Raw genomic sequence first — 17,032 nt, 5'->3', positions numbered from 1 at the left:
TTTTCATTAGGTATCACCCAGACTGAGAGAGTAAAAAATCATCTTCTAGGCAGAAGATTTCCACTTTAGGCAGCATAAATACTATATATTATGATTGCAATAAAACGCAAATCTATACACCTAGTTATAAAGCGTAATATTTTGTAATATAATTTGAAGGAAATCTTATTTCAGCTATTTTCACATTCGCATAGAGCGTGAAAAATCGCTATTATCGAGTATCAAGTTCAATCATCTTTCAAAGTCGGGGAAACTAAAGCTGACGTCCGAGTGCTAGCGATGAATGAGGCTATATTTTATTATTTTCCTATTAAAAAATATCCAATCGTAGAATTTAAAGTGTCTTAATAAATACCAAGAATGTGATAATATTCCTTATATTGAATCTAATTTAAATTAGCTACTGCAATGGAAAGTGGGAATTTCACAATAATGAGGTTGCCACTCACTCAAATATTTCATGGTCAGATTTATGCAATGTAATAGTAGATACTAGCTGACTAACACCTCATCTTGGCTTCGCAATGGTTTTCGCACCATATTTTACTAAGATTACGAAACAAAGTCCCATTGTAAGTACTATAAACTCATGAAGCCCGACCCAAAGCATCACAAATATTTTTCAATACACCTCTCTCAGTGACACCACACGCAGTAGCTTGGAAGTAATATTGTGCGTGACAGCAGCACCGTCAATATAACGCCGTGCGATTGACGGACGCTAGATGGCGCTCGTTCGATAAACATCAGTTCAGCTATTGTGTACACTTGGGGAAATAGGGTAATATTTCGGGATAAAGCTAGAGACATCCAGCGGCTTCGCACGGCTAAATCCTTCTAGAAACCTTAATAATTCTGACTAATCTTTTTTATTCCTTTAAAAACTAGCCTTTGACTGTAATCTCACCTGGTGGTAAATAATGATGCAGTCTGGTTCCAAGTTAAAAGCGGGCACATTTGGAAAGGGTTTCTACACGGCATCATACCGGAACGCTATCGCTCGGCGACACGGCTTTGCCGGTAAGGTGGTAAAGTAACTATGCCACGGCCATAGCCTCCCAAGTCCCACCAAACCAGACCAGACAAAATCCATACTAATATTAGAAATGCGAAAGTGTGTCTGTCTGTCTGTCTGCTAGCCTTTCACGGCCCATCCATTCTACCGATTTTGACGAAATTTGGTACAGCGTTAGCTTGCACCCCGGGGAAGGACATCTACTTTTTATCCCGGAAAATTAAAGAGTTCCCACGGGATTTTTAAAACACCTAAATCCACGCCGACGAAGTCGCGGGCATCATCTAGTTTTATATATTTTACAAATTGCCCCTGCCGAGAAATGAACTCGGGACTACTTGTAAGACCGCAGCGCTCGCCACTGCGCTAGGGAGGTTGTCAATCGTCAGTTGGCTGCTGATGTCATACTTGCGTCTGACTTTAGTCACGGACGGACACACTACGCTTGTTGTTTTCTGTAAAAAATAAATAGTGATATCATGCAATCCTGTCTACACAATACACATACACACGCACACACACACCATCCGTGCATAGCGTGTGCAACAATGGCCGGGGCCTTCATAGTCATGAAATCATTTTTTTCAAAAGACACTCAACAATATGCTAGACAAAACAATGCCAAATGCCATCTGGCCACTGAAAACTAAATCTACATAAACAGAATTGAGTTTCTCATACAACTTTTCACATTTCAAAGAAGCAAATCCTCGAAGATAAAGTAAACACGCAATAGGTATTTTTAAATATTAAATTTGTTCTTTATAAGTATAACCTTTTATACATTGGTCACTGAATTTGAGAAAAGTTTGTTCTGCTAATGCGACTGCCTTGCGATAATCCATACTTGAGAAAACGCACCGAGACCTCTCCAAGGCACAAGTAATGAATACTCTAGAGAATAATAAGCCAACAAAAGAAAATCGTTATTTGTTTTTCCGTACACTTTTTCCCTCTGCGGCGGATCACGTCATTATTTTTGGGATCGGCTTTATTCTTTTTTCGTTCGTGTAGTAATTAAAGATAAATATAATATAAAACGCACCACTTCACAGAGATCGTCTCCAGCTTTTGTCTTCTAAATGGACTGCCTGTTGATAGATTGTCATCCATTGTTTTCTTAATCTGCGACGCCGGAGGAAAGAATAAATGATTCATAAGTTCCACTCAGCTGTAAGTAACAATGGCGTATAAAAATAATAACAAAGTTCATTGTGTTTCGATATTAAAAGTCTTGCTTGTCTTTTGCAGTAGAAACCAATATAAAAATGGAATTATAATAATTGTATTGTAAAATAATTATAAGTAAGTATAGGTCTGCCAATCGGCACATGGTCAGCGTGATGGCTATGGCCACTTCTCATTCTGAGAGGAGACCCGTGCTTAATAGTGGCAATCGGGCGTCGGCAATGGATTGATAATGATGGTGATGATTTTAACAATATTATGATGCCTGCGACTTCGTTCTCGTGGACTTAGGTTTTTAAAAACCCCGTTTGAACTTAGATGATATCCCGGGATAAAAAGCAGCTTGTATCACATTCCAGATCTTTGACTAATCTCTTGATTCCAGATCTATTGCTCCGTTGTGACGTAAAAGGAGGACAAATCAAACACTCGCATTTTCGCATTTATAATATTATAGTAGGATTTGCTGATTGATAATAAAAATGTATTTTTTAATATTACGTTGTTAAAAATACGAAATCTTATGACCTGAGTAAATTGTGAAGGACAGTTGGACGCTTGCCTAACTGTGATCCTTCAAACGACACGAAATCACTCAAGAGGTAATGTAATTGGATTGGGGAGGTACTAAACTTTCTAAGTTTTCTAAAAAGTTGTCGAGCAACCAGACTCCACCTGTGTGTTCCCACGGAGAGACGAGTTTACTTGTATTCTGTAGCCGTTCAGTAGGTAAGTATCTTTCTTTCTGTTTCTTTAGAATCCATTCGTCTGTAATCGTAACTTGACACGAACTTTTCAGTTTTCTTGTACTATACCTATTTTTTCTTTTTTTTATCCGACTACGGCAAATCCAAAAGGAAGAATTATGATTTTGACAGTCACTTCTATTTGTATAAAACTTTATTTCTAAAAAAAGATGAACATCTCTATCTAAATATATAAAAGGAAAAGGTGACTGACTGACTGACTGACTGACTGACTGATCTATCAACGTACAGCTGAAACTACTAGACGGATCGGGCTGAAATTTGGCATGCGGATAGCTTTTATGACGTAGGCATCCGCTAAGAAAGGGTTTTTGAAAATTCGACCCCTAAGGGGGTGAAATAGGGGGTTGAAATTTGTGTAGTCCACGCGGACGAAGTCGCGAGCATAAGCTAGCGCTAGCTAGTGAATCGCTGAATGTGTTGCTAAGCGCAAATCTCGAGAACAACTGAACCTATTTCGCTAATTCTTTTTTTATAATAATCCTTGAAGTACGAGGATGGTTCTTACGGAACGAAAAATTTAACAACACTTTTCTTTTGGGTTAAATGTTGACTGTTAGGCGGTACGAAGTTCGCCGGGTCAGCTAGTAATAAATAAATAAAACGTTTATTTTCTTATTATCTTTGTTACACACATTCCATGGATTAGATCTTGAACGATTTGCGTGCTTGTTGGCGTAAGCACATACAATTTCAAAAAATGTTACAAGATCAAGAACTGGCTATCCTAGCTAGATTTTTTAGATCTATACCAATATTAAAAATGCAAAAGTGTATCTGCCGGTCTATCGGTCTGTCTGTCTGTCTGTCTGATAGCTTTTCACAGCCCATCCGTTCAATCAATTTTGAGGAAATTGGGTACAAAGATAGCTTGCATCTCGGGGACGGACATAGCTGGCAGACAGACAGACAGACACACTTTCGCATTTATAATATTAGTATGGATTATTGGTAGTAGTGGCATATAATATGTTTTATACATAACATCTTCCTAAAATTGTTCGTATTATTTTGCCTTATATACAAAATGCTTACCACCGTTAATTTTATCTGTCGCATACCAGATGAAAAAGGAAAATCAAAATACCATAGGAGGTTCGCGAAAGCACTGTAATTTTAGTCGAGGCACATTCCCGCTCCCCTTTAAAAAAGAAACGGAAGAACGTGAGTTGAATGTCCTGCCATGGCTGGACCATGCAATGGACATAGAATATGTTAGTAGAGATAGGACTATAGTAAAAAAACCGGCCAATGCGGCCAAGTGTGACTCTGACTCGCGCACTAGGGTTTCGTACCTTGGAAGGATTCTTATAAATTATATTTTATGTTTGTAAGTATTTTTATGTGACACTAAGTTTAAATTAACGATTTAGGTCAATGGTTATTAAGTAGATTTTGATATGTTTGCGAGTATCATTATAATGGGACACAAATGGACATGTTCTTTTATAGGCATTGATTTAGAAGCTTGATTTTTACAGCTCTAAGGGACCTTGACCTAAGCTTTTGATATACATAATTTTAACTTATACCTCCACGTATTCATCACAAAAGGATTTTGACAGACACATAAATAGACAGATAGATGGACTGCAAAGTGATCCTACAAGGGTTTTTTCTTTTGAGGTACGGACCCCTAAAAATCAACTAGATAGATAGAGATTTTATAGTTAAGTTGTCGCCCAGTCAAGTTTTATCATAGACTACATTAAATATTTGTATTAAATTAATTTTGACTATGTACGTTTTACATAAATAAGGTTTAAATGATTACTAGAAAGTTGGTTATAAAAGGCTTTCTTTTAATGATTTGCCCCTGAAAGTAGTGAGATTGGGCATCAGACTAGAAAAATAAATATCTCTTACATTTGAATGTGCAAAGGTTCAATAGACAAAGAATAGAAAAATCTGAATTCTGACGTTGATTTTGATTTCAATGCCCCTTTTGTTTAACGTGGGTACGTCTGAAAAACTTAAATTGAGTATAAAAATGTTTAAGTTAACAAAGACTAGTGTATATTTACAACTTAGAGAGAGAATTGTTAATATGATAAATTATATGTTATCATTGTAGATATTTTGACATTTACAATTCACTCACTGTTTGTTACAAAGACCAAACGAAAAACCAATAGTTTTCCTTCTCTGCGATCGAAAATTAGGATTTTTCATATCTTAGTAGGTATCTTAGTAGTATCTAAGGTATATCTTAATAAACCCTTTAGGGTATTTTCTGAGGCAGCTGCGGCTAAAACCTGAGCCTTTTTCCAATTATCGCCACCATGAGTCTTGAATACGTGATGAGTCAAATAAATGAATTAGAAGAAATATATTTCATACACGCAATTTGCCGTGGTCTATAATAACGTTACACTGGCTGATGTTCGTGGACTTCTTCCAAATGGATTAGGTTATAAAAATCTTGTGAGAAGTCTAATTTTTCGGAATAAAAGTACCATTTGTCCGTCTGCAGGATGCACAAAAAGTAGCCTAGAGGCTACTGTCTGATGCAAGCTACTATTACCCAATTTCGTCCTAAATTGGATAAACGGGTGGGCCGTGAAAAGGTTAGTCAGGTAAGCAAACACAATAACTACATAAATCAATGATTGTTGTAATTATATTATTGTCGGAATACATACATCATCATTATTATAAATGCAAAAGTGTGTCAGTCTATCTGCTAGCTTTTCAGGGCTAATCCGTTTAACAGATTTTGACATAATTTAGTAGAGAGAAAGATAGCTTGCATCCCGGGGAAGGATATTCCCCGGGATCCTATTTTTTCCCGGAAAATCAAAGAATTCCCATGGCTTATTAAAAACCGAAATCCGAAATCCATCATCTAAGTAGTTATAAAATACATATGTAGGATTAATTACAAACTGCGACTGATTACAGTAGGTACCTCCTGTGTTGTAATTTGTCCAAATCCGGGTGGCATTTTTCTTTCGCGGGCACTGTCACCGTTTATTTACGAGGGGTCCGCTTGTTTTAATACCTTTTCATTAACAATTTTAAGGTTCACTTTATTGAAGTCGTAAATAACTCGTACAATTGGCGCTGTCGGGCCGTAATTTGGTAAAAGCTAAAACAATTTTAAAAAGTGATTCCAATTTGGAGTGACACTTTTTAGACAAAAAAAAATCGGAACTGAATTTTAAAATGTTTTGTGGAGGATTGTGCAGACATTATACCTACTCTTATATTTTTATTGTTTTTTTTAAATCAATATCACTCTGTTACAGTACACGGCATAAAATATTGTACATCGACCTTTAGAATGAGATAGCGGTTTCGTAGAGCGTTGTCACTCGCTGAGACCGACAAAACTTCACATAGGTATGAGTGACAGAGACAACGCGCAACGCAACAAAGCCAAAAATTCATTGTAAATTGATGTACAATATTTCTTGCCGGCTACTGTATGTAGTTTTACGATGTCTGGCTAATCTTGCAAACCACAGACACTTATATTAGTTCCTATAACGTGTCAAAATGTCATTGAGTTTGATGGATTAATAATCAAATGAGAATCAAACTGCGTTTGTATGGAGAACGCTGGGGAAAGCACTAGGGAAACTTCTGTTAATATTAATTAATAATTTCATTTATTGGTTCTCATATTCAATTGAAATAAAAGAAGTTTATTTGAAGCTCATCATTATCAACATCCAGGCATAGGATAGGCAGGATAGGCATCCAGATCCACATAGATCTCTTGTATCATGTATGGACTTCCACACGCCACGGTCTTGCACCGCCTGAATCCAGCGGCTCCCTCGTTTGATATCGTTTGTTCTTCTGGTAGAGGGTCTTGCAATGCTGCGCTTGCCGTCGCGTCACCATTCTAGCACCTTGGGACCCCAACATCTACTTATCGGTTTTTCGAACTATGTGCCTTGCCCATTGCCACTACAGCTTCGCAACCCGTTTGGAGCTCAATACGAATAAACTCCTCTTATAAGGTGGCCCTTCTTACGCGCTTCTCCATACAAACGTATTACGCCTATAATTCTACTAGCTTATGCTCGCGACTTCATCCGCGTGGACTACACGAATTTCAAACCCCTATTTCATCCTCTAAAGGGTTGAATTTTCAAAAATCCTTACTTAGCGTATGTCAACGTCATAATAGCTATGTGCATGCCAAATTTCAGCCCGATCAGTCCAGTAGTTTGAGCTGTGCGTTGATAGATCAGTCATTCAGTCAGTCAATTAGTCAGTCACCTTTTCCTTTTATATATTTAAGATTCTCGGGGTAAGGTGCGGTTAGAGGGAAAGGGTGACGCACAGATAACCTTTTCCCGTCGTCTATGGAAACATCACTATTTTAGGCTCCATTTGTCGCTTTGATGAAGCGGGCTCTTAAACCTTAGAAATTCCACTACAAGTAAGTAGGTATATTACAGAGATATTAATGTCGATTTCACGCCTCACAGAATGCGATCGGGAATGGCAACCGTTTGTGCACGACCGCGGGGTGGCTCTGATTTCATTACGTGATTTATTTTTTTCACCTCCCTGCGATCCAATGAATCCCAATGCGGCGGTGGGTTAATTAATAATTTAAGGACAGCCATACAGTGCATTGAGATTTGGCTGTCCCTTTAGGTGTAATACAGAGTGAATTGAAATGAAATTTACGCATCGCTTTATTGTTATGGACTGTGGTTAACTACCTACCACTACTTTGCTAAATGTTTCTAGGTAGAGGGTAGAGATTGTTAAGAAATTAAATAAGTATGACTTGCTTAAACGGTGAAGAAAAAAACCGTGAAGAAACCTGCACGTCTGAGAGTTCTCCATAATGTTTTCAATGGTGTGTGAACATTGTCAAAGTCTGCCACACTTGACCAGCGCGGCAGACTTTGGTCAAACTCTTCTCAATCTGAGAAGGAAGCCGTGATGATAAATTTGATAGCACCTACTTACGTAGCTTTGCATACGTAGTCCACCAATCTGCACTTGGGTGATGTGGTGGACTACGGCGTTACCCTTCTCTGCTGGTGATGGGCTGACCATGATGATACTGTGATAATGATAACTCTGATAATGTCACAGCATAAACAATACCTGCGACTGACATCAGCGTAGTTTTAGTCTCTACTACATTTATGAAAATCCCTACCATTATGTCATTAATGGAACAGAACCACGACCCTCAGTAATGAGGAATACGATACAAAAATGTAGAGAGATATTACGACAGCATATCGTGTAGACGAGTTTTGAGTCTTCTAGAAAACTAATCAAACGTCCGAAGCTTAGCCGGTATTCGTACTATATTTATCGACTCATTGTTATGCATAGAATAATATTTTACCGGTAAAAGTTGTGGCCAGTTGTGATTTAATGTTAGACAAAACAACTTTACTTAAAAGATTTAAGAGTTAAACAAACCCGCCTTACACAAACGGCGTGCGAGAGAATAGAAAGTTAAAGTTTTAACATAGGTAAACAAAATTTTAAGAAACCAATAAACTAAACAATAATACTCCAAGGTAACAATTCCACAATAACTATATGTAAAATATGTTTCGTGGTTGATTAGAAAGCGTAATCACTTATTTATTTTATACGCCAAGTTGTACCAACGAATGCCAAAGTTACAAATAAGACCCTTAAAATACGAGGCCTGCAAACTTTTAACTAGCCAGACTTGAAAACAATCTTGTCTCAGTTTAGATTTAAAACAGAACTTTTGAGACTTAGGTTTACTCGACTAGTGTTTGTTGTAAGACGTCATGTACCTAGGTATACTTTTCTTTTATACCTTATTTTTAGCGTTAGCTCTATTTGCTTCAAACGTTTACTTATCTTGAAACTTTTTGATTCTGTTTATTTTGCTGCCAATTTATTTATAAGAGCAAGTTAGAAGAAGAATGAGAACATAGAAGTGGCGGCTGAACCCAATATAGGTATTTGGGTTTGGATTCCTAGAGAGGATGGGAGAGGAGCATGAATATTGAGAGATTAGCTTATGCTCGAGACTTTGTCCCCGTGGACTACATAAATTTCAAATGTGTAGTGGATACCTACTCTTAACGCACACACACACGCTTCAAATTTTATGTCTGTAGGACCAGGAATTTAGGCTGTGCGTTGATTATAAGTCAGTCAGTCACTCAGTCAGGGCTTTAATTTTTTTTCTAAATAACTTTACAGAGACAACTTGTATCTAAGGGAAGGACACAGGCTACTTTTTGTAAACTTAAATATACACAAACCTACGCGGGCATTATCTAGACATACAAATAGGTACCTAAAATACTCTGTTTAATATTCTAAACATAAGAGCCGTTCAAATGTAAATCGATTAAAACAAATTTATTACCCAGTAAGTACGTATACTCTCCCCTCGACCAAATTCGGTATACCATATCTAGCTACATAATGTTTGACCTTGGGGTGGAATCCCTCATAGCCTAGCAACGTTTAGATCCCCAGGCCGAGCCTAATCTACAGATAGTCATACCTATAGGACGCCTATACCCGACCCAGAAGCTAGAATTATTTTAAGGTGATCGAGAAAAATGATATGACTAAGGATTCTTGTATTCATTTTATAATTATTCTAGTACTGTAAGACCTACCTATTCCACTTTTTAATACGCCTTACTCACAACCTTGAATGGGAAGCTGGAAGAAATCTCTGTTTGGAGATAAGCATTTCTAATGTTACTTAATTTATTACTACTATGTAACTACAATTCCGGTACATGAAAAATAAAAATAAAAAAAATAAAAAAATATGATTTTATAATGAAGTACCTAAAGAAAAATTATATTTATCTATAAACTGACCGATGTATCAAAGTATACAGTTTAAACAGCTGGTTCTAGAAACTTGAGGTTCACATAGGTGCTTCCTAAAACCTAGACTTCCGTAGACATAGATGATAGGTATTAGAAACGATTTTCAGAAATTCCGTGGAGCCGAGGCGAGTCAGATCTAAGTTAAACATAGTTTGACTTCTAAATAGTACCTACGATAGAACTAGAATCTTTTTTATGTAAATAAATGAAATTATAAAAGTGCTATTGAATCATCAAATCTACCCAGAAGAATAACAAGAAACTCGGCGGTTGCTCTTTTCACAAATTTAGTTATCAATATTACGCCATGCAGATGAGTAATTGGTGTCCCGTGCATTGCTGGAGCGTGTCAAGTCTACAATAATATATCCATGTTTTATAATTCGATTTTATGATGATTTCGTCATCTATCTACTGCTGGGCTTGGGTCTCTTATAGGGACTTCCACACGTCACGGTCTTGCGCCGCCTGAGTCCAGCTGCTCCCTGCGACTCCTTTCGTTTGTCTACTAGTGGGGCGTCTTCCAAGGCTGATAAATATAAAATGAGATATTCCTTGGCTCCTTGCAAGTTCTCAGTATTTTCACCAGCTTAGCAAGGTTGACAGGCTACAAGTATTTCATTAATTTACTACATTACCTTTATTTAAACGTCGCTCTCTCTATAACTTTAAAGTTTAAACATATTGAAAGAAGTCAATTTTAAAAATTGCAACGTCATATCCATTCCTGACAGACGTTCAGTACAAACGGGATACTGCGCGACCCCCCGGCAACAGCGCTGCGTCACTCCCCTGCTCGCTACAATCACACTGATGAATACTTTCAACACTAGGTATACAAGTGCTATACGCAATACACACGAAAATTTTGATCCAGTTATCTGTAACACAGTTTCTGTAATGAAATAGGGATTGATATTTTTGTTTGTGCAAGTTTGTTAATTTTCAAGTTATACTCATGAAAATTAGTATATGGATATTCTGTTAAAACTGAAGAAATGCGTGTTTTGGAATTTTTGGGAAGTTTACGCCTTCACCGATTTTCAACAATTCCACTCGAGCAAAAATGGGGTATATCAGCTAGTTTTCTCATAGCGACTTGGATAACTGCGTTGTCGGTAAAAATATTTGTACCTTTCTGCTTTCAGGAAGTCAGTAGGTCATAAATAATGTCTCTGGTCAGCATTTTTCTTTTATATTTCTAAAGTACCTTGTTATGAAATGCAGCTTTTTTCTCACATCTCACCTTGAGTTTTATACTTGACTCATGTCTGATGCTAGAAAGTAACAGAAAAGCGAGTATCTGTTCATAGCAACTACTAAACATAAGTAAGCTCATTATAAAGTGACGCATGATGTGGTTGAATAGTGGATTGCAGTACAACGTACGACAAACCGGAAGTGCTTTTAAATTATGCCGCGGGCGTGTACAAGGAGGAAAACGCTCCCAACTAAATGAGGATCTATATATTCCCACTAAAGATAGACTTATGTCTTCAAAAGATCAACAGTGACACAGTGAACCGATGCGAGGCGACACGCTTACCTCCACTGCATTCTACCCTCATATTTTTGTCCTTACAACACACTCTCCCCCTGACATACTTGATGTTTCCCCCTATAATTACTTCCCCTTTTTCCTCTCTCCCTTTCCCCTTTCAACTGTACTACCTAGGTCCAAAGCGAACCTAGGTATACCTACATCTAAATGCTCGATGGGATTTGCGAGGGGAACGCTAAAAGGGCTCGGCGCCGATGTGATATAAAGTATATCAGTTATACATCTCTCTGATGCGGGGGAGACTACGCAGTTGTTTGTCTTGTTTTGAACAAAATATTTTCCGCAAACCTGGTTGTAAAGTTAGGTAGGTACCTACATTGTAAAGATTGAAATCATTTTGTTTCAATTAAGGCACCTTTAATATTGACTCGACGGAACTCATATTTAAGTCCGTTCACAAATCACCTCCACTTGTTTGAATGAAAATTGACGAATAATATTTCATTTTGCGTTTAAAATTCAGTACATTTCGACAATGTCATCGCAGCTCTGCAAGTTTAACGAGTCCTCCATTCAACCGCGTAAATTGAAAGTCACCGAAAAGTGTCCATTAAAAGGAATTGAAGATCCACTCGCAAATTAACTCGGGCAAAAGTTTACCCTCAAAATAATTAGGGATTCGCCGCAATTATCGCCACAAAATCAAACTTTCCTTTGATCGTTATTTAGAAAAAGTATTGACAATCTCGACCCTAAAATGTAAAGAGTATAGTTGAAAGTTACGGGATAAATGTTTAGACGACGTTGTATAGGGAATATTTAAATAGGAAATATTTAAAGACGCCACCGAAAAGTTTCCTACTTTTGCCTTTTTGTTAAATCACCAAAGGGAGACCAGGCAATAATTATAATTATTTGCCAATTTGTAAGTAAAGTTATTAGAGAAACTTTTCCGTAATTGCTAGTCTCTTAAGTATCATTTAAATGAATAATCCCTCGATTTCAATAGAATCCAAGTCACCGCTCATTTATGAGTGGGCAGAATTATCGGGGAAAGGAAACGACTTTTAATTTTTCAGAGGAGTCTTATTATGCGAAGTTAAATTATTTCGCATGAAAAATCTTTTTAGGATTTAACGATTAGCAACTGAATATTCCAGATTCGACGCGACGTTGATAAAATCCGATTTCGGTAGACTCGATTTAAAGCGTCCACTTATTTGAAAACTCGCTGCATTTTGATACATTCTACTACCTAGATCCGAAGAAAAATATTTTTTTGTAAAAATATATTGTTAATGTACCTAACTATTAGATATTGACAAATGTTGTATTTACAAAACTTAGTAATAAAAAACAAACACTAATAAAAATTATTTTAACTGATTTTTTTTCCTTGAAATAAAAGTTTATTTAATAGATGATGCTTGGGACTTCGTCCGGTTAGATTTAGGTTTTTAAAATGCCAGTGGAGACTGTCAATTATTTCTTTAATTTTTGATTATCCCGGTTACAAGGATTATTTACGCACGAAGTTGCCTCAAAATTTGGCTTAAAATAGAGACCTAGCTTATTTTAAGATGCACAAAAATAAATATAATAGAATAATACGTTAGTGTGGAGAAGCGTGAGGAGGATTCGTGGGAAAACCTGTATGCCTGAGAGTTCTTCATAATTGTTCTTAACGGTGTGAGAAGTCTGCCAATCCGCACTGGGCCAGCGGCGTAGGAGACCATGGCCTAAACCCATGGCATTTTGAGAGGAGACCTGTACTTAGTAGTGGGCTGCCGAAAGGGGTTTATCGTGATGATGGTGATGATGATCATGGCGAAGGGCGTAAGAAGAACCGTAGAAGATTATTTGTCGTCAACGCTCATAAATTTAACTTAACCATAAGATAAAATTGCTTTAAAGAGACTATTTATATCTACCTATTGAAAAACAGTTGTTATTATAATATTAATGACAAACTATGATGGTGAACATCATAAATCAAAAGGTAAGCAGGTGGTTATCAGCACAGCCTGTCACGCACGGATTTATTCAGTGAAAGGCATAAAATGAAGCTGTCGAGAATACACTGAAGATGACTGATCTATCAATCATGAGGACGGGCGGTATTCTAAAAATAGTGGTGAGGACATAGACTTAAGCGATAGCGGGTAGGTAGAAACTCCTAGCATAGAGCTTTCTCCATCGTTCGCTGAGTGACTCTGAGCTTTTTTATAAAGCCTATAGTTTGCGATCATGTCTCGGATCTGTACATAAGAGGTATATTACTGGTAACTCGCACTGTTTACAAATTGAGAATTTTCTTTCATGATCTTAATTCTCATAAAACATGCTTTAAGGTACATCCTCATGAAGCAATTTATTAATGCAGTAGTAGTGCCTCCTTGGAGTAAATATATTCTGTGAGTAGTGCAGTGAACTAGTAAGCACAAACATGTTTTCAAAAAACATTCGAAATTCAACTCGCAAACATAGTTTCGTTTGTGATTGGTTAGTAACTCAAAATGTTTGACGTCCACTGAAATTTTCGTAACAGACAGAGCGCCATATTAACTTCTTTCCAAGAATAGAGTATAGTTGTTCAGCGCTACCCGCACCGCTCCTCTCATCGCTGTCAGCAACCTCAACCGATGATTGGCAAGCATGTGACACTGTCAAGTCTTATCTCTCGGAAGGTCCAGCGAAGCGCGTAATAGCTATTTACCTGCCTACTCGTGTTCGACGGATTATTATCTACGGATTTGATTCTTTTTTAGATGCGAAAGGAAGATTAGAGAGGGACCCTTCTCGGAATTGAGTATCAACTGGAGTGGTCCAATATATCTAATTTATATAAAATTTAATCTACTTTGTGTGCACCGAAAGCATGTTTCTCATTAATTTCACGGGTCAGGTGATTTAAAGCAGACGTACAGGAAATGTTTGAAAAGTCAAAGTAAAATTGATGAAAGTATTAAGATAAAAGATTTTTTAGATTTGATAGTACCAGAGTCAAAAGGTTAATAAATGAGTTTTTAAAAGCATTGCCTTACTCTGATGCACTTGAGTGACTGATTGAATTGAGGATTGACGCGGTTGCATTCAAAATCACAAATGACGATCTCTTCACAATGGACGTTAAGATGGGGACCTAATAAAAAAAGTGAAATTTACAAACACGGTACCTTATTGGCGGGTAGCCAATGTTGCTTATGAGAGAGCGAGACAGAGTACAGCTTTATTTCAAATGCTTCACGAAACCTCACATTAAAAAAAAATCTCAATCTAATAGTTTGTGAGTTGCAATAAGATTACCTCATTTAGCAATTTATTAATGCAGTAGTAGTGCAGTATTGTTTAAACATTCAATACTAGTATCGTATATATCAGACCAGACCCATTATTTCAACCCAAGCCTGATTAAACACTAATTCTTGTCCCATATAAAATATCCGTTGAAAGTTTATCAACAAGACTCGGTCCAAAACAGAATCTCTAATGGGTCGCCGGGGACCTCTCCTTTAATGGCCACTCGTAAATTGGACGAAAATAATTAAAATTGCGCGTCCGTACAGTCGCAGACCAAAACATGGCCATTAAAAGTGGTCCGCACAAAAGGGTTCCTATCCGATAAATAAACCAGAGGATCCCGGCAGTGCCTAAAAGCTGGTATCATAGCTTCAAACACTAGTGTTCTATCGGACAGTTTTATTACATGTAACACTCTGGTTTAATCTAAATGGAGAGTTTGCAATGAAAGGAGAAATAAAATGCACTCGAAAATTATACATGCCACCATTCTGGCGTACATAGAAAACAAGAGTGCAGAGTCGGTCCTTTTTATTTTTTAATCACATAATATTATATGTGGAATGTTTGTCAATCGATAATTCATCCTATTTGACATCCTACTACATACTTAGTTTTTTCACAAACATAAAATATTAAATTTTAAAACACAAAATTTTAAGCCGTTTTCCCGAAACTCTCTTTTCTGACATAATACCATCTCGATTACAATGACAACATTAACTCTTGCCCAATTCGGCAGAAAACCTGTGATTTTTTTTAAATTAAATATCGAGATTGAGATACCCAAATTTTATTCAATGAGTATGAAAGGCAGAAGCTTAAAACCATTTCTAACGAAATATATTGTTATTTTAGATCAGTAGCCCGACCCGAGCACAATTAGTGCGACATACTCGTATTTCTCTCGCGGCTTTTTCATCGACAAAGCGTTGCAATAGATGCGAGATGTGACATCTGCAGGGTTAAACCTCGAACATACATTTATTTAAACTAATAGCCATCCCTCGTCACGGACCCAACGAAGCAAAGGTTGTCTTAGACAGATTTCGATGATATCACACTCAACTGCACTCGCTTGATCTCGATTACCTACTTGTCTGGTCTTCCAGATATAGGTTAAAAAGGATTTAAAATCTATTATTATATAGACATTTTGTAAACGTTTAGTTTATTTGTAGACTAGGTTTGACTGTTTAGAACTTAGCCCCTTGACAAATTGGCATGGGTTATTCAAGGGGCAGATTGACAAATTTCTTGAAAAGCCGTCAACGCATTGGCAGTTTCTCTAGAGCTGCAAATGTTCATGGGCGGTGGTAAATCACTTAACATCAGGTGACCCACCTGCTGAATTGCTTACTATTTGTATAAAAAATAAAATAAATAAACAAATTGATTTTATTTAAAGATTACTGTTCAAAATCTTTATATGGCATATGCTATACATATTTCCACATGTTTTGTTTCTTTCTTTGTTTCTGATTCTTTTGTTTGTCATTAACTTGTCGTAACTATAATAAAAGCATAACGATCCTCGTTGTATATTTTAATATTATAGTGATTGATTTAAGAGTCATCCACTAATATAACCAAGGTGATATACTCATAAAAATGTAGGTATAACAACTTCGCATAAACAACGCGAGAAGTACATAATAAGTGTGTACGTATTCTTTTATCTTTTAGTAGTTAAAGGAGGGGTGAATGCTGATAGCGTGCCAAAGGGATGAAGTAACAGATAAATACGAGTTGATTACGGCCTGAACGTGTCGTAAAATATCGTCAATCGCTCCACTTAGCGGGATTAAATCTAAATGTAGTGAAGCGATCGCTCTGGCAGATTTGCGGTAACTACTCCGACAACTGTGACTTATTTTAATTTGAATACGTTATATGCCTGTAAATATAATCAGTATTCTTCTCTTCTGATAACGATTATTTTGTCACACACAATCCATGCTATTATTTACTATACCTCAATACTTAACACTTCTTTAGGTGATTAAAGAAGTGTTTCTGAGGTACAAACCTTTTAAGCACTCTAGCTGAGAATGTAGTGCCATACAAGATAGGTACATGAAGATCCAGGAAGAAACTCTTTTTAACTGTAAAACAATTATTTTATCTTTCGCTAATTTAACGAATACATTTTACTACATGTTGTTGAGTGACGGTGTTCAAATAACAATAGTTTTATTGTAACAACGAACGGATGCAATAAAAAGAGATATTATAAGCACATTTTTGTGAAATAAAAAAACCATATCTCTTAAAGTAAAAATCCGTTCGGCGAAAGTGCTGCAGCGTTCATTCTCCGAATGCGTTAGTTAATTTTCGCTCCTCATTTTTAGCATTGCGCTATAATTCAATAGAGCACATAAATTCACTAGAGAGTACTTTTCGACCGTACCTACAATAGAGGGAAATTAATTTGTTTTTCTT

General features: G+C 36.8%; 1 long non-coding RNA gene across 2 annotated transcripts in view; it reads right to left on the bottom strand.

The window, feature by feature from the left end:
* Positions 1 to 447: 447 nt before the first annotated feature.
* LOC138402661 (uncharacterized) overlaps positions 448 to 17,032 on the bottom strand; it is a 53,988-nt gene continuing 37,403 nt past the window's right edge. For both annotated transcript variants that reach the window (XR_011237016.1, XR_011237017.1), the window contains exons 3-4: positions 2,061 to 2,186; positions 448 to 1,470 (exon numbers count right to left, since the gene is read on the bottom strand). This is a non-coding gene — a long non-coding RNA (uncharacterized lncRNA). The remainder of the gene's footprint in view (positions 1,471 to 2,060; positions 2,187 to 17,032) is intronic.

The sequence above is a fragment of the Maniola hyperantus genome, chromosome 8 (genome assembly GCF_902806685.2).
Source record: "Maniola hyperantus chromosome 8, iAphHyp1.2, whole genome shotgun sequence".
In the NCBI taxonomy this organism is placed as follows: domain Eukaryota; kingdom Metazoa; phylum Arthropoda; class Insecta; order Lepidoptera; family Nymphalidae; genus Maniola; species Maniola hyperantus.
This window is presented reverse-complemented; position numbering and strand designations above follow the sequence as displayed.